The 17593-nt window shown below is 49.6% G+C and overlaps 1 non-coding gene and 3 pseudogenes across 1 annotated transcript; all 4 read left to right on the top strand.

The window, feature by feature from the left end:
* Positions 1-954: 954 nt before the first annotated feature.
* Positions 955-1156, top strand: LOC149278481 (U2 spliceosomal RNA; annotated as a pseudogene).
* Positions 1157-7374: 6218 nt separating this feature from the next.
* LOC149278480 (U2 spliceosomal RNA) lies at positions 7375-7576 on the top strand (annotated as a pseudogene).
* Positions 7577-13817: 6241 nt separating this feature from the next.
* LOC149278479 (U2 spliceosomal RNA) lies at positions 13818-14019 on the top strand (annotated as a pseudogene).
* A 1641-nt stretch (positions 14020-15660) lies between these two features.
* On the top strand, positions 15661-15854 carry LOC149278478 (U2 spliceosomal RNA). Its single transcript, XR_016278712.1, has one exon. It is a non-coding gene; the product is annotated as a U2 spliceosomal RNA (small nuclear RNA).
* Positions 15855-17593: the final 1739 nt, after the last annotated feature.

Below are 17593 nucleotides of genomic sequence, written 5' to 3'. Positions count from 1 at the left end.
CTTGGTTTTATGAAAGGGTTGAGATTGGTATTAGAAGATATGAGTTGCAGAATGTGACTGTGTCTATGTGGGAAGAGAAAAGGTGTGTATTGAATATGATTAGGGATCGGGAGGAAGTAGTAGGTTTGGGTGGTTTGAATGAAGGTCAAAGTAAGCAGGTTTGGAAGATGTTGTCTGAGCGAGAATTGGTTAATAGACAGAGAGATGTGGGTTGGATGGCGGTGCATGGGTGTTTGCCAACTAGAGAGTTTCAGAGGGTTAGGAAGTTGTGTGTTTCTGAGTGTTGCCCCAGGGAGGGGTGTGGTAGAGTGGAGAATGTGATACATGTGTTCTGGAGTTGTGAGTATGCTGTACAAATTTGGGAAAGGATGGGGCGGTTGGTTAAAGAATTAGTGGGATTGGATGGGGTGGGTTTTGAGGCTGTGTTTTTTGGGTTATGTGATTTAGATAAGAGGAGGAGGAGGTTGTTCTGGATGCTGATAAGTTGTGTTAAGGAATCTTTGTGGGATGTGAGGAACTTGTTAGTCTTTAAAAAGGATATGGTGGAGGTGGATGGTTGTGTGAGGATGATTCGAGGACGGATGTATGTGTATTTTTTGAGGGATGTGAGAAGGTGGGGGGAGGAAGATGCCGAGGGTGTGTGGAAAACAAAGAAATGGAAGGACTGGGATAGGGTTTGAGGGGGGTTGGGGGTTTGGATGGTTTGTGGAGGTTGGGAGGTAGTCTTTGAGGAGCGTTTTGTATATATGTATTAAAAATTGTATTTAAAAAAAAACCAAAAAAAAAAAACCAACCGTGTGGTTGGGGGTTGGATGGTTTGTGGAGGTTGGGAGGTAGTCTTTGAGGAACTTTTTTGTATATATGTATATAAGGTTTTTAGGTTTCACTAAGTGGTGTGGGATTATAAAGAGAAAATATGCCATGAGGATGTTATATGTAATGCCGTCCGGAGTGTCATCTTGAGGATGTGCGATATGACTGAGTGGTATAAAAAATAAAAAAATCTGTTCTTATTAGTTTAATATCTGATACGTCCCCTATCTGGGGACCATATATTAAATGGATTTTTAGAACAGGGAGATGGAAGAAGAGCTTGCTCTGTCCACTCCACGCATTGACCTGGTATTGCAGTACCTCCAGGACCGGTGCACCTCTCTTATCAGTGACCAAAAGCAGAACCCAACCCAACCCAGCAAAGCAAAGCAAATCCGAGCGGAGCAACGATCCGAGGAAGGGCCGAGCGACCCGGGGAGCAGCGGCAGCAGTCCAGGGTCGGTCGGTTGGTCGCTCGCTTCCTTCCTTTCTGTCCTCCCGGCTCGTTGCTTTTGCAGGCGAGTGAGTGCGTGCCTCTTGGTCGCGACATGTCACGTCATGTAACCGAAGTGTGCTGCGGTAATGTCCGTCGGAACGTAACGTAACTGTGATGTCCTGCTGTCGTGTGGCCGGCCTTGGTCATGAAGGCACATGCCGGTTGAGGGTGCATTGAAGGATTAAAGCGCTAGTGTGTTTGGTTGCTTGAAGGTTAGCGTGGCCAGCTGACGGTTGGGCTGCAGCGGCTGCCGCTGGCTGGCTGGCTGGCTGGCTGGCTGGCTGGCGAGGGCGAGGGCGAGGGCGAGAGAGTGAGCGAGTGTTTGTCGCAGCAGCAGCAGCAGCAGCAGCAGCAGCAGCAGCAGCCGGCAGGCAGGCAGGCAGCGGTTAACAGGATTAGATGAGATGAGATGAGATTAGAGTAAGGACTGCTACGTCTGTCAGGTGCTTAGCAGCCGATCTCGTTGAGCGGGAGGCGGAGGTGCGAACTCCCTCCCTCCCCCCCCCTTTGGGGGCGGAGCCATGCAAATGTTTCAGGCCGCGCGCCGCCTCGATCCCGGCGGGCCTCGTTGAGACAGACGGACGGAGGGAGGGAGAGAGGGGAGAGTGTGCGAGCCGGTGGTGCTGGGCTTGGACGCAGGGGTGGTGCGGGCCGGACGTTTCCAGCCAGGGCTGCAGTCCGGCGCGGGGATCCGCAGAGGGGAGTGCCCTGGGGTTGGTTGGTTGGTGGGTGGGTGGGTGCGCGCGCGGCGGGCGGAAGGAAGGAAGGAAGGAAGGGCCAGGGCCCGCGTGGCAGCTCGCTGCGACTGTGCGGAGCCTGGGTGGCGGGCCCGAGCCGGGCCCGGCGCCCTGTTGGGGTTATCGCTTCTCGGCCTTTTGGCTAAGATCAAGTGTACTTGTACAGGAGATCTTAGCCAGAGGTCCTAGTGTCAGCGGAGTACGGCCCTCGGCCTCCCGGCATCGGCCCCTTCATTGGGGTCTTAAGCCGGGTGCTGCTATAGGGGGTCCCGTCAGAGCTGGCACTGGGAACGTGGAGCGATCGGCGTGATGGCGATACCGAACTTTCCGAATACGGTGCGCAGGTGTATTGAGGATGAAGAACGTCGGAGGAGGATTTCGCTGGAGGAAGTTCAGGTGAAAATCGTGGAAGGTCTGTTGCAGATGCCAAGAGGGGAGATTTTTTGCCTTCAGGATTTTGGGTTCCGTGGTTTCTTTGACATTACTTTCAAATCGGTTTGGGGAGCACGGAATTTGATGGAGCGGAGTCTTACCCATGCTGATCATGTTTTGTTACGTGGCATTGTTTTTCGTCCCTCGGTTGCGGTGCGGAAAGTATGTATTACGGTGCATATATACAATCCCTTTGTGCCAGATGATGCGATCTGTGCGTTTTTGAGCCAATATGCGTCCAAAGTGGAAGAACCGGAGTATATGCGGAATCCTTTTGGCGTGTATAATGGTAGGAGAAGGTTTTGGGTTACCTTAAAACCCGACGAGAAGGGATATGGAGGGATGATGCATCCACCGCAGAACTTCTCTATCGGGGGGAATCAGGGATATCTTTTTTATCCCAACTGTCCTACCTTTTGTCGGAAGTGCTTTAAGTTCGGGCACACTAGTGAGCACTGCGTCGAAGACCAGAAGGTTTGCCGTAATTGCAGGCAGAAGGGACATATGGCCTTTGAGTGTCCAAACCCCAGGAAATGTGATCTCTGTGGAGATGTGGGGCATGGGGCGTGGTCATGTCCCGTGTTGAGAGAGCAGCGGAAGAAAGCTGCAGAAAGGCAGGAGGAGGAGGAGAGGAGGATAGAGGCTGAGCGGTCTGCGCATGTGGATCGGTTGGTGGAGCAATTTTCTCTTGCATCTGGAGCGTCTGTCAAACCGCCGCCGGAAGATCGGCCTGCGGTTTCTGTGGCGTCGGAGCGAGTAATTGAAGATGTGGCTGTGAGTCCGGTACAAAGTGCCGTTGTGGATCCAGAGATGGAAATTACGCCTCAACAGGAAGATCTCCTGTTGGAGGTAATTAAGGATCCTCTGCTTATCGGTGCAGATCTGCCAGATATTGGTGGTTTGGAGCAGGAACCAGGGCAGGCGGGAGTCAGGTTTGTAGAAGACGTGATGATAGATGCAGGAGAGGGTTGTAGTGCTGAAAAAAGAGTTCGGGAGTGTGAGAGTGGGTCCTCACCGGATTCCCCCCGGTTAGATGTGTTATCAGAAAGCGAAGGAAGCTGTTCTCCGCTCTCTGTATGTTCTGAAGATCCAGGAGGTGTTTTCAGCCGAAGAGTGGCAGATCCTATGAGGAGTTATTCCGAGGTTGTGGAGGAGACTTTGACTAAAAAGTTTCGATCGGGGACATGAGGGGTGTAGTATGAAGAGTGCTGATGAGTATTAAATTATGAGGTCTCTTTGTATTGCATCCCTCAATGTAAGAAGCATTAAGGGTGCTGCACAGCGTGTAGTGGTCTTTGAGGCTCTTAAGGGGCAAAGAGCAGATATTTTTTGTCTGCAAGAATGTAATTTGGCAGGACCATTGCAGAGTCAGCCTTGGACTTTGGGTCCTTCTGTTTTTTCGTTTGGGGTTAGGCGGAATTGTGGGGTGGCGGTGTTGTTTCGTAGTTTTGATTTTCAGGTGGTTAGGGTGGTGGAAATAGAATATGGGAGGGCGTTAGTGGTTTTCTTTAGATATGGGGGGGGTTGGGTTCAAATTAATTAATGTGTATGCTCCTGTAGATAGGAAAGAAAGGATAACGCTATTGCAGCACGTGAAATTATGGTTACCAGGGAGAGAGTGTGTGTTTTTGGTGGGTGACTTTAATTGTGTGCTTAAGAATGAGGATAGAGTGGGTGGGAGGAAAGGTGCGAATTTGGATGGGTCTAGTAGGGAGTTGGGGCAGATGGTGGAAGATTTTGGATTGTTAGATTCAGTTATGTTACATAAATCGTCAGAGAAGTTTTTTTCTTTCTTTAGTGAGGATGGGAGTGTGTGTTCCAGGATTGATTTTATTTTCTTTTCTAAAAATATGAGTGGGAGGGAGATGATAGGTGTGCGTTTGCCTTTTACGGATCATGTTTGTGTGTTATGTACAGTGGAGTTTGTAGAGGAAGTTATAATGGGTCGTGGTCAATGGAAGTTGAATGTGTCTTTGATGGATGATGGATGGGTGGTGAAGTGTTTTGAAAGATTCTTCCTGGGGCTGCGGAGAAAGAAACGGTGTTTTATGTCAATCAGTAGGTGGTGGGAGTTTGTTAAGGTGCAAGTGCGGATGTTTTTTGTGAGAATAGGGAAAGTTAGAGCTAGGAATGAAAGGAAAGAATTGATGATGTGGCAGAAACGTTTGGAGTATTTGAGGAAATTGAGGGTGCTTGGGTTGGATGTGAAGAATGATTTGATTGAGGCAAGGCAGCAGGTGAGTCAGTATATGGAAAAGAAAGGTAAGAAGATAATGTTTCGAGCTAGGGTGAAAGTGTTAGAGGAAGATGAGAAGTGTACGAGGTTTTTTTTCAAGAAAGTATTTGGTGGTAAGAGTCTGATGGAGAGTGTGTTGAATAAGGATGGAGTAGCTGTGGAAGGAGTAGGGGTTTTGGATGTTGTATTAGAGTTCTATAGGGATTTGTATGTTGAGAAAACAAGAGATTGGAGGGTGGAAAGGGAGATTTTGGAGGGTGTGGAAGCGGTAGTGGATAGTGTGGATGCAGAGGATTTGGTGAAAGATGTGACGAAAGAGGAGCTAGAAAAGGTACTGAAAAGCATGGCTAAAGGTAAGACGCCAGGATGTGATGGGTTGCCTGTGGAATTTTATTGTAAGTTTTGGGATCTGATAGGGGATGATTTTACTGAAGCTTGTGTGGAGGTTTTGCGTAAGAATGAGTTGATTGATTCTATGAAAGAGGGTGTGATTGTGCTGTTATTTAAGAAAGGAGATAAAAAAGATTTGAAGAATTGGAGGCCAATCACATTGTTGAATGTGGACTATAAGGTGTTAGCGAAAGTGTTGGCAAATCGGTTAAGGTTGATTGTGCATAATTTGGTTGGGGAAGAGCAAGTGTGTGCTGTGCCGGGTAGACAGATTGGGGATAGTTTGGTTGTGTTGCGTGATGTGTTGTGGTATTGCATGGATAGGAAGTTGGAAGTGGCGGTGGCAACTATTGATTTTGAGAAGGCGTATGATAGAGTAGCGCATGGATTTTTGTTTGGGGTTTTAGAGAGGTTGGGGATACCGGGGGGGATGTTGAAGTGGTTGAAAATGTTATATGAAGGAATTAGTAGTAGAGTAATGGTGAATGGTTGTTTGACTGAGAGTTTTGGTGTAATGTCTGGGGTGAGACAAGGGTGTCCGTTGTCGCCGATTTTGTTTATATGCGTGATTGAACCTTTGTTAAGGATGATTAGGTGTGATAAGGTGGTGAGAGGTGTAGAAGTACCGGGAAGTGGGGGTAGAAGTTTGAAAGTGTTAGGTTATATGGACGATGTGACGGTAGTATGTAGAACGCAAGCTGGGTTAAGGAGGGTGAAGCTGTTGGTGGAGGGATTTTGTATGGGGAGTGGTTTCCGGGTGAATTGGGATAAATGTGCTTGTAAGGCTTTTGGTGAGTGGCGGGAGTTGGGGTTGTGTGGATGGCCTGTTAAGAGTGAAGCGATCGAGGTGTTGGGGGTGAAATTTGATGATAAGTTGAATGGATGTGATAGCTGGGAGAAGGTGGTTGGGAAAGTGAAACAGAAGATAGGGTTTTGGTCGTCTAGGACTTTGTCTTTTTCTGGAAGGGTGTTGATTGTGAAGGTGGTGATTGTTCCTTTGTTGTTGTACTTGAATGTGGTTTTTCCAGTAAGTGTGAGAGTAATTAGGAAATTGGTGAGAAGTTTATTTTTATTTTTTTGGAATTCTAGGATGGAGCGATTGAGAAGGCAGAAAGTGATGTTGAAGACGGAGAATGGGGGTATGGACATGCCAGATGTTGAGCGGTTTTTGTTGGTGCAATATATACGGGTGTGTGTGAAGGTGAGTAAGAAGGATTCAATGGTGGGTTGCATGTTGAGGTATGCTGCGGGTGGTTTGTTGAGGAAGTATGGTTTGTATGAACTTGATCGTAAGAAGCCTGTGTGTTTTAAGGTGCCTTGGTTTTATGAAAGGGTTGAGATTGGTATTAGAAGATATGAGTTGCAGAATGTGACTGTGTCTATGTGGGAAGAGAAAAGGTGTGTATTGAATATGATTAGGGATCGGGAGGAAGTAGTAGGTTTGGGTGGTTTGAATGAAGGTCAAAGTAAGCAGGTTTGGAAGATGTTGTCTGAGCGAGAATTGGTTAATAGACAGAGAGATGTGGGTTGGATGGCGGTGCATGGGTGTTTGCCAACTAGAGAGTTTCAGAGGGTTAGGAAGTTGTGTGTTTCTGAGTGTTGCCCCAGGGAGGGGTGTGGTAGAGTGGAGAATGTGATACATGTGTTCTGGAGTTGTGAGTATGCTGTACAAATTTGGGAAAGGATGGGGCGGTTGGTTAAAGAATTAGTGGGATTGGATGGGGTGGGTTTTGAGGCTGTGTTTTTTGGGTTATGTGATTTAGATAAGAGGAGGAGGAGGTTGTTCTGGATGCTGATAAGTTGTGTTAAGGAATCTTTGTGGGATGTGAGGAACTTGTTAGTCTTTAAAAAGGATATGGTGGAGGTGGATGGTTGTGTGAGGATGATTCGAGGACGGATGTATGTGTATTTTTTGAGGGATGTGAGAAGGTGGGGGGAGGAAGATGCCGAGGGTGTGTGGAAAACAAAGAAATGGAAGGACTGGGATAGGGTTTGAGGGGGGTTGGGGGTTTGGATGGTTTGTGGAGGTTGGGAGGTAGTCTTTGAGGAGCGTTTTGTATATATGTATTAAAAATTGTATTTAAAAAAAAACCAAAAAAAAAAAACCAACCGTGTGGTTGGGGGTTGGATGGTTTGTGGAGGTTGGGAGGTAGTCTTTGAGGAACTTTTTTGTATATATGTATATAAGGTTTTTAGGTTTCACTAAGTGGTGTGGGATTATAAAGAGAAAATATGCCATGAGGATGTTATATGTAATGCCGTCCGGAGTGTCATCTTGAGGATGTGCGATATGACTGAGTGGTATAAAAAATAAAAAAATCTGTTCTTATTAGTTTAATATCTGATACGTCCCCTATCTGGGGACCATATATTAAATGGATTTTTAGAACAGGGAGATGGAAGAAGAGCTTGCTCTGTCCACTCCACGCATTGACCTGGTATTGCAGTACCTCCAGGACCGGTGCACCTCTCTTATCAGTGACCAAAAGCAGAACCCAACCCAACCCAGCAAAGCAAAGCAAATCCGAGCGGAGCAACGATCCGAGGAAGGGCCGAGCGACCCGGGGAGCAGCGGCAGCAGTCCAGGGTCGGTCGGTTGGTCGCTCGCTTCCTTCCTTTCTGTCCTCCCGGCTCGTTGCTTTTGCAGGCGAGTGAGTGCGTGCCTCTTGGTCGCGACATGTCACGTCATGTAACCGAAGTGTGCTGCGGTAATGTCCGTCGGAACGTAACGTAACTGTGATGTCCTGCTGTCGTGTGGCCTCATGCCGCGTGTGTGTGGCTGGCCTTGGTCATGAAGGCACATGCCGGTTGAGGGTGCATTGAAGGATTAAAGCGCTAGTGTGTTTGGTTGCTTGAAGGTTAGCGTGGCCAGCTGACGGTTGGGCTGCAGCGGCTGCCGCTGGCTGGCTGGCTGGCTGGCTGGCTGGCGAGGGCGAGGGCGAGGGCGAGAGAGTGAGCGAGTGTTTGTCGCAGCAGCAGCAGCAGCAGCAGCAGCAGCAGCAGCAGCAGCCGGCAGGCAGGCAGGCAGCGGTTAACAGGATTAGATGAGATGAGATGAGATTAGAGTAAGGACTGCTACGTCTGTCAGGTGCTTAGCAGCCGATCTCGTTGAGCGGGAGGCGGAGGTGCGAACTCCCTCCCTCCCCCCCCCTTTGGGGGCGGAGCCATGCAAATGTTTCAGGCCGCGCGCCGCCTCGATCCCGGCGGGCCTCGTTGAGACAGACGGACGGAGGGAGGGAGAGAGGGGAGAGTGTGCGAGCCGGTGGTGCTGGGCTTGGACGCAGGGGTGGTGCGGGCCGGACGTTTCCAGCCAGGGCTGCAGTCCGGCGCGGGGATCCGCAGAGGGGAGTGCCCTGGGGTTGGTTGGTTGGTGGGTGGGTGGGTGCGCGCGCGGCGGGCGGAAGGAAGGAAGGAAGGAAGGGCCAGGGCCCGCGTGGCAGCTCGCTGCGACTGTGCGGAGCCTGGGTGGCGGGCCCGAGCCGGGCCCGGCGCCCTGTTGGGGTTATCGCTTCTCGGCCTTTTGGCTAAGATCAAGTGTACTTGTACAGGAGATCTTAGCCAGAGGTCCTAGTGTCAGCGGAGTACGGCCCTCGGCCTCCCGGCATCGGCCCCTTCATTGGGGTCTTAAGCCGGGTGCTGCTATAGGGGGTCCCGTCAGAGCTGGCACTGGGAACGTGGAGCGATCGGCGTGATGGCGATACCGAACTTTCCGAATACGGTGCGCAGGTGTATTGAGGATGAAGAACGTCGGAGGAGGATTTCGCTGGAGGAAGTTCAGGTGAAAATCGTGGAAGGTCTGTTGCAGATGCCAAGAGGGGAGATTTTTTGCCTTCAGGATTTTGGGTTCCGTGGTTTCTTTGACATTACTTTCAAATCGGTTTGGGGAGCACGGAATTTGATGGAGCGGAGTCTTACCCATGCTGATCATGTTTTGTTACGTGGCATTGTTTTTCGTCCCTCGGTTGCGGTGCGGAAAGTATGTATTACGGTGCATATATACAATCCCTTTGTGCCAGATGATGCGATCTGTGCGTTTTTGAGCCAATATGCGTCCAAAGTGGAAGAACCGGAGTATATGCGGAATCCTTTTGGCGTGTATAATGGTAGGAGAAGGTTTTGGGTTACCTTAAAACCCGACGAGAAGGGATATGGAGGGATGATGCATCCACCGCAGAACTTCTCTATCGGGGGGAATCAGGGATATCTTTTTTATCCCAACTGTCCTACCTTTTGTCGGAAGTGCTTTAAGTTCGGGCACACTAGTGAGCACTGCGTCGAAGACCAGAAGGTTTGCCGTAATTGCAGGCAGAAGGGACATATGGCCTTTGAGTGTCCAAACCCCAGGAAATGTGATCTCTGTGGAGATGTGGGGCATGGGGCGTGGTCATGTCCCGTGTTGAGAGAGCAGCGGAAGAAAGCTGCAGAAAGGCAGGAGGAGGAGGAGAGGAGGATAGAGGCTGAGCGGTCTGCGCATGTGGATCGGTTGGTGGAGCAATTTTCTCTTGCATCTGGAGCGTCTGTCAAACCGCCGCCGGAAGATCGGCCTGCGGTTTCTGTGGCGTCGGAGCGAGTAATTGAAGATGTGGCTGTGAGTCCGGTACAAAGTGCCGTTGTGGATCCAGAGATGGAAATTACGCCTCAACAGGAAGATCTCCTGTTGGAGGTAATTAAGGATCCTCTGCTTATCGGTGCAGATCTGCCAGATATTGGTGGTTTGGAGCAGGAACCAGGGCAGGCGGGAGTCAGGTTTGTAGAAGACGTGATGATAGATGCAGGAGAGGGTTGTAGTGCTGAAAAAAGAGTTCGGGAGTGTGAGAGTGGGTCCTCACCGGATTCCCCCCGGTTAGATGTGTTATCAGAAAGCGAAGGAAGCTGTTCTCCGCTCTCTGTATGTTCTGAAGATCCAGGAGGTGTTTTCAGCCGAAGAGTGGCAGATCCTATGAGGAGTTATTCCGAGGTTGTGGAGGAGACTTTGACTAAAAAGTTTCGATCGGGGACATGAGGGGTGTAGTATGAAGAGTGCTGATGAGTATTAAATTATGAGGTCTCTTTGTATTGCATCCCTCAATGTAAGAAGCATTAAGGGTGCTGCACAGCGTGTAGTGGTCTTTGAGGCTCTTAAGGGGCAAAGAGCAGATATTTTTTGTCTGCAAGAATGTAATTTGGCAGGACCATTGCAGAGTCAGCCTTGGACTTTGGGTCCTTCTGTTTTTTCGTTTGGGGTTAGGCGGAATTGTGGGGTGGCGGTGTTGTTTCGTAGTTTTGATTTTCAGGTGGTTAGGGTGGTGGAAATAGAATATGGGAGGGCGTTAGTGGTTTTCTTTAGATATGGGGGGGTTGGGTTCAAATTAATTAATGTGTATGCTCCTGTAGATAGGAAAGAAAGGATAACGCTATTGCAGCACGTGAAATTATGGTTACCAGGGAGAGAGTGTGTGTTTTTGGTGGGTGACTTTAATTGTGTGCTTAAGAATGAGGATAGAGTGGGTGGGAGGAAAGGTGCGAATTTGGATGGGTCTAGTAGGGAGTTGGGGCAGATGGTGGAAGATTTTGGATTGTTAGATTCAGTTATGTTACATAAATCGTCAGAGAAGTTTTTTTCTTTCTTTAGTGAGGATGGGAGTGTGTGTTCCAGGATTGATTTTATTTTCTTTTCTAAAAATATGAGTGGGAGGGAGATGATAGGTGTGCGTTTGCCTTTTACGGATCATGTTTGTGTGTTATGTACAGTGGAGTTTGTAGAGGAAGTTATAATGGGTCGTGGTCAATGGAAGTTGAATGTGTCTTTGATGGATGATGGATGGGTGGTGAAGTGTTTTGAAAGATTCTTCCTGGGGCTGCGGAGAAAGAAACGGTGTTTTATGTCAATCAGTAGGTGGTGGGAGTTTGTTAAGGTGCAAGTGCGGATGTTTTTTGTGAGAATAGGGAAAGTTAGAGCTAGGAATGAAAGGAAAGAATTGATGATGTGGCAGAAACGTTTGGAGTATTTGAGGAAATTGAGGGTGCTTGGGTTGGATGTGAAGAATGATTTGATTGAGGCAAGGCAGCAGGTGAGTCAGTATATGGAAAAGAAAGGTAAGAAGATAATGTTTCGAGCTAGGGTGAAAGTGTTAGAGGAAGATGAGAAGTGTACGAGGTTTTTTTTCAAGAAAGTATTTGGTGGTAAGAGTCTGATGGAGAGTGTGTTGAATAAGGATGGAGTAGCTGTGGAAGGAGTAGGGGTTTTGGATGTTGTATTAGAGTTCTATAGGGATTTGTATGTTGAGAAAACAAGAGATTGGTGGGTGGAAAGGGAGATTTTGGAGGGTGTGGAAGCGGTAGTGGATAGTGTGGATGCAGAGGATTTGGTGAAAGATGTGACGAAAGAGGGGCTAGAAAAGGTACTGAAAAGCATGGCTAAAGGTAAGACGCCAGGATGTGATGGGTTGCCTGTGGAATTTTATTGTAAGTTTTGGGATCTGATAGGGGATGATTTTACTGAAGCTTGTGTGGAGGTTTTGCGTAAGAATGAGTTGATTGATTCTATGAAAGAGGGTGTGATTGTGCTGTTATTTAAGAAAGGAGATAAAAAAGATTTGAAGAATTGGAGGCCAATCACATTGTTGAATGTGGACTATAAGGTGTTAGCGAAAGTGTTGGCAAATCGGTTAAGGTTGATTGTGCATAATTTGGTTGGGGAAGAGCAAGTGTGTGCTGTGCCGGGTAGACAGATTGGGGATTGTTTGGTTGTGTTGCGTGATGTGTTGTGGTATTGCATGGATAGGAAGTTGGAAGTGGCGGTGGCAACTATTGATTTTGAGAAGGCGTATGATAGAGTAGCGCATGGATTTTTGTTTGGGGTTTTAGAGAGGTTGGGGATACCGGGGGGGATGTTGAAGTGGTTGAAAATGTTATATGAAGGAATTAGTAGTAGAGTAATGGTGAATGGTTGTTTGACTGAGAGTTTTGGTATAATGTCTGGGGTGAGACAAGGGTGTCCGTTGTCGCCGATTTTGTTTATATGCGTGATTGAACCTTTGTTAAGGATGATTAGGTGTGATAAGGTGGTGAGAGGTGTAGAAGTACCGGGAAGTGGGGGTAGGAGTTTGAAAGTGTTAGGTTATATGGACGATGTGACGGTAGTATGTAGAACGCAAGCTGGGTTAAGGAGGGTGAAGCTGTTAGTGGAGGGATTTTGTATGGGGAGTGGTTTCCGGGTGAATTGGGATAAATGTGCTTGTAAGGCTTTTGGTGAGTGGCGGGAGTTGGGGTTGTGTGGATGGCCTGTTAAGAGTGAAGCGATCGAGGTGTTGGGGGTGAAATTTGATAATAAGTTGAATGGATGTGATAGCTGGGAGAAGGTGGTTGGGAAAGTGAAACAGAAGATAGGGTTTTGGTCGTCTAGGACTTTGTCTTTTTCTGGAAGGGTGTTGATTGTGAAGGTGGTGATTGTTCCTTTGTTGTTGTACTTGAATGTGGTTTTTCCAGTAAGTGTGAGAGTAATTAGGAAATTGGTGAGAAGTTTATTTTTATTTTTTTGGAATTCTAGGATGGAGCGATTGAGAAGGCAGAAAGTGATGTTGAAGACGGAGAATGGGGGTATGGACATGCCAGATGTTGAGCGGTTTTTGTTGGTGCAATATATACGGGTGTGTGTGAAGGTGAGTAAGAAGGATTCAATGGTGGGTTGCATGTTGAGGTATGCTGCGGGTGGTTTGTTGAGGAAGTATGGTTTGTATGAACTTGATCGTAAGAAGCCTGTGTGTTTTAAGGTGCCTTGGTTTTATGAAAGGGTTGAGATTGGTATTAGAAGATATGAGTTGCAGAATGTGACTGTGTCTATGTGGGAAGAGAAAAGGTGTGTATTGAATATGATTAGGGATCGGGAGGAAGTAGTAGGTTTGGGTGGTTTGAATGAAGGTCAAAGTAAGCAGGTTTGGAAGATGTTGTCTGAGCGAGAATTGGTTAATAGACAGAGAGATGTGGGTTGGATGGCGGTGCATGGGTGTTTGCCAACTAGAGAGTTTCAGAGGGTTAGGAAGTTGTGTGTTTCTGAGTGTTGCCCCAGGGAGGGGTGTGGTAGAGTGGAGAATGTGATACATGTGTTCTGGAGTTGTGAGTATGCTGTACAAATTTGGGAAAGGATGGGGCGGTTGGTTAAAGAATTAGTGGGATTGGATGGGGTGGGTTTTGAGGCTGTGTTTTTTGGGTTATGTGATTTAGATAAGAGGAGGAGGAGGTTGTTCTGGATGCTGATAAGTTGTGTTAAGGAATCTTTGTGGGATGTGAGGAACTTGTTAGTCTTTAAAAAGGATATGGTGGAGGTGGATGGTTGTGTGAGGATGATTCGAGGACGGATGTATGTGTATTTTTTGAGGGATGTGAGAAGGTGGGGGGAGGAAGATGCCGAGGGTGTGTGGAAAACAAAGAAATGGAAAGACTGGGATAGGGTTTGAGGGGGGTTGGGGGTTTGGATGGTTTGTGGAGGTTGGGAGGTAGTCTTTGAGGAGCGTTTTGTATATATGTATTAAAAATTGTATTTAAAAAAAAACCAAAAAAAAAAAAAAAACCAACCGTGTGGTTGGGGGTTGGATGGTTTGTGGAGGATGGGAGGTAGTCTTTGAGGAGCTTTTTTGTATATATGTATATAGGGTTTTTAGGTTTCACTAAGTGGTGTGGGATTATAAAGAGAAAATATGCCATGAGGATGTTATATGTAATGCCGTCCGGAGTGTCATCTTGAGGATGTGCGATATGACTGAGTGGTATAAAAAATAAAAAAATCTGTTCTTATTAGTTTAATATCTGATACGTCCCCTATCTGGGGACCATATATTAAATGGATTTTTAGAACAGGGAGATGGAAGAAGAGCTTGCTCTGTCCACTCCACGCATTGACCTGGTATTGCAGTACCTCCAGGACCGGTGCACCTCTCTTATCAGTGACCAAAAGCAGAACCCAACCCAACCCAGCAAAGCAAAGCAAATCCGAGCGGAGCAACGATCCGAGGAAGGGCCGAGCGACCCGGGGAGCAGCGGCAGCAGTCCAGGGTCGGTCGGTTGGTCGCTCGCTTCCTTCCTTTCTGTCCTCCCGGCTCGTTGCTTTTGCAGGCGAGTGAGTGCGTGCCTCTTGGTCGCGACATGTCACGTCATGTAACCGAAGTGTGCTGCGGTAATGTCCGTCGGAACGTAACGTAACTGTGATGTCCTGCTGTCGTGTGGCCTCATGCCGCGTGTGTGTGGCTGGCCTTGGTCATGAAGGCACATGCCGGTTGAGGGTGCATTGAAGGATTAAAGCGCTAGTGTGTTTGGTTGCTTGAAGGTTAGCGTGGCCAGCTGACGGTTGGGCTGCAGCGGCTGCAGCGGCTGCCGCTGGCTGGCTGGCTGGCTGGCGAGGGCGAGGGCGAGGGCGAGAGAGTGAGCGAGTGTTTGTCGCAGCAGCAGCAGCAGCAGCAGCAGCAGCAGCAGCCGGCAGGCAGGCAGGCAGGCAGGCAGCGGTTAACAGGATTAGATGAGATGAGATGAGATTAGAGTAAGGACTGCTACGTCTGTCAGGTGCTTAGCAGCCGATCTCGTTGAGCGGGAGGCGGAGGTGCGAACTCCCTCCCTCCCTCCCTCCCTCCCTCCCCCCTCCCTCCCTCCCTCCCCCCCCTTTGGGGGCGGAGCCATGCAAATGTTTCAGGCCGCGCGCCGCCTCGATCCCGGCGGGCCTCGTTGAGACAGACGGAGGGAGGGCAAGAAACGGAGAGAGGGGAGAGTGTGCGAGCCGGTGGTGCTGGGCTTGGACGCAGGGGTGGTGCGGGCCGGACGTTTCCAGCCAGGGCTGCAGTCCGGCGCGGGGATCCGCAGAGGGGAGTGCCCTGGGGTTGGTGGGTGGGTGGGTGGGTGGGTGCGCAGCGGGCGGGCGGAAGGAAGGGCCAGGGCCCGCGTTGGGGTTATCGCTTCTCGGCCTTTTGGCTAAGATCAAGTGTAGTTCCCTTCGGACTGGGGGGGGACTATGCTGATCCTCTGGCCTTAGGGTTCGGGAAAGCATGGAGCCCGAGGTGCTTAAATTGCCCTGACGCAAGTCGGAGTTACCGTGTGCCGACTTGCACGCCGCTGCACACGGTAAATGCACATTTTTTGCACCGGCGGATCTTCACACTCCCTCCATCGCACCATCAGGGCATGGAGTGGAATTTATTTTTGAACCTGGCTGGGTCAGTCATGGCCCGCCCCTAAATTATTTATATTATTTATTCATCACAATGTGTTTAAGCACGTGTGCCCATTAATTTCGATTGGATTTTCACGGTCACCAAACCTTTAAGCGAGGCCACGTTCACGTTTTGGTTTTTCGATTTGGCACTTTTGTTTTCGGACACTACCTTTAGGTGGTGAAGCCAAGGGGGCTACTTCCCGATGGGAGTGCCCCACGGAAATGGGGTCTCACCCTTCGGGGAGAGTCCTAAGATCCGACCCTCCCATGGGGGGGGGGAGGAATTTGTCTGGGTTCCCCTTGTGGGGACCCAGTTTCGTATATGGCTTCTGCTGCCTCTTTGGAGCACAGAACGCATCACCCAAAGGAGCACGCACCTCGGGCTTCAAAAAAAAAAAAAAAAAAAAAAAAAAAAAAAAATCTGTTCTTATCAGTTTAATATCTGATACGTCCCCTATCTGGGGACCATATATTAAATGGATTTTTAGAACAGGGAGATGGAAGAAGAGCTTGCTCTGTCCACTCCACGCATTGACCTGGTATTGCAGTACCTCCAGGACCGGTGCACCTCTCTTATCAGTGACCAAAAGCAGAACCCAACCGAGCAAAGCAAAGCAAATCCGAGCGGAGCAACGATCCGAGGAAGGGCCGAGCGACCCGGGGAGCAGCGGCAGCAGTCCAGGGTCGGTCGGTTGGTCGCTCGCTTCCTTCCTTTCTGTCCTCCCGGCTCGTTGCTTTTGCAGGCGAGTGAGTGCGTGCCTCTTGGTCGCGACATGTCACGTCATGTAACCGAAGTGTGCTGCGGTAATGTCCGTCGGAACGTAACGTAACTGTGATGTCCTGCTGTCGTGTGGCCTCATGCCGCGTGTGTGTGGCTGGCCTTGGTCATGAAGGCACATGCCGGTTGAGGGTGCATTGAAGGATTAAAGCGCTAGTGTGTTTGGTTGCTTGAAGGTTAGCGTGGCCAGCTGACGGTTGGGCTGCAGCGGCTGCAGCGGCTGCAGCAGCTGCCGCTGGCTGGCTGGCTGGCTGGCTGGCTGGCGAGGGCGAGGGCGAGGGCGAGAGAGTGAGCGAGTGTTTGTCGCAGCAGCAGCAGCAGCAGCAGCAGCCGGCAGGCAGGCAGCGGTTAACAGGATTAGATGAGATGAGATGAGATTAGAGTAAGGACTGCTACGTCTGTCAGGTGCTTAGCAGCCGATCTCGTTGAGCGGGAGGCGGAGGTGCGAAATCCCTCCCTCCCTCCCTCCCCCCCTCCCCCCCCCCCCCCTTTGGGGGCGGAGCCATGCAAATGTTTCAGGCCGCGCGCCGCCTCGATCCCGGCGGGCCTCGTTGAGACAGACGGAGGGAGGGAGGGAGGGCAAGAAACGGAGAGAGGGGAGAGTGTGCGAGCCGGTGGTGCTGGGCTTGGACGCAGGGGTGGTGCGGGCCGGACGTTTCCAGCCAGGGCTGCAGTCCGGCGCGGGGATCCGCAGAGGGGAGTGCCCTGGGGTTGGTGGGTGGGTGCGCAGCGGGCGGGCGGGCGGAAGGAAGGGCCAGGGCCCGCGTGGCAGCTCGCTGCGACTGTGCGGAGCCTGGGTGGCGGGCCCGAGCCGGGCCCGGCGCCCTGTTGGGGTTATCGCTTCTCGGCCTTTTGGCCCGGATCAAGTGTATTTAATACAGGAGATCTGGACCAGGAGGTTCCGGCGCAGGCTAGTTACGTCCCTCGGCCTTCCGGCTTCGGCCGGTTGCTGCTATTGGGGGTTCGTTGAATGCCTAGCAATGGAAACGAGAGGAGATTCGGCGGTTGGAGCACCTTCGATTCCGAAGACGGTGAGGATTGTTTTTGCTGAAGGAGAACGACAGAGGATGAGTCTTAAGGAGATTCAAGTTTCGATTTTGGAAGGAGCCTTACAGATGAAAAGAGAAGAGTTTTTCTGCATTCAGCCTTTTTTTGGACGTGGGTTTGCGGATATTACTTTCAATTCGGATTTCGGAGTTATGACGCTGTTACAACGGAGTAAGGAGCGAGCGATGGATCCTTTATTGAAAGGTATTCGTTTTCTATCATCAACGGTGTCCAGGCGAGTACCAATTATTGTACATATGTATAATCCATTTGTAAGCGACGAGGATATTTTGTTTTTTCTTGGACGTTATGTTAAGGAAATGGATAAGCCTGTGAAACTTTTAAATGAATTTAAAGTATATAACGAAAAGAGGAAGATTTGGGCAACGATTGTAGCGGATGCAAACGGGTTTGGTGGAATGTTGCATCCTCCTCAGAATTTTTCTATTGGAGGAAATCGCGGCTTCTTATATTATCCAGGGCAGCC

Source organism: Sceloporus occidentalis, unplaced genomic scaffold (assembly GCF_023333645.1).
Source record: "Sceloporus occidentalis isolate IW3139 unplaced genomic scaffold, rSceOcc1.0.p SCAF_188, whole genome shotgun sequence".
In the NCBI taxonomy this organism is placed as follows: domain Eukaryota; kingdom Metazoa; phylum Chordata; class Lepidosauria; order Squamata; family Phrynosomatidae; genus Sceloporus; species Sceloporus occidentalis.
The sequence above is the reverse complement of the archived record's forward strand: the minus strand, read 5'-3'. Positions and strand labels throughout refer to the sequence as shown.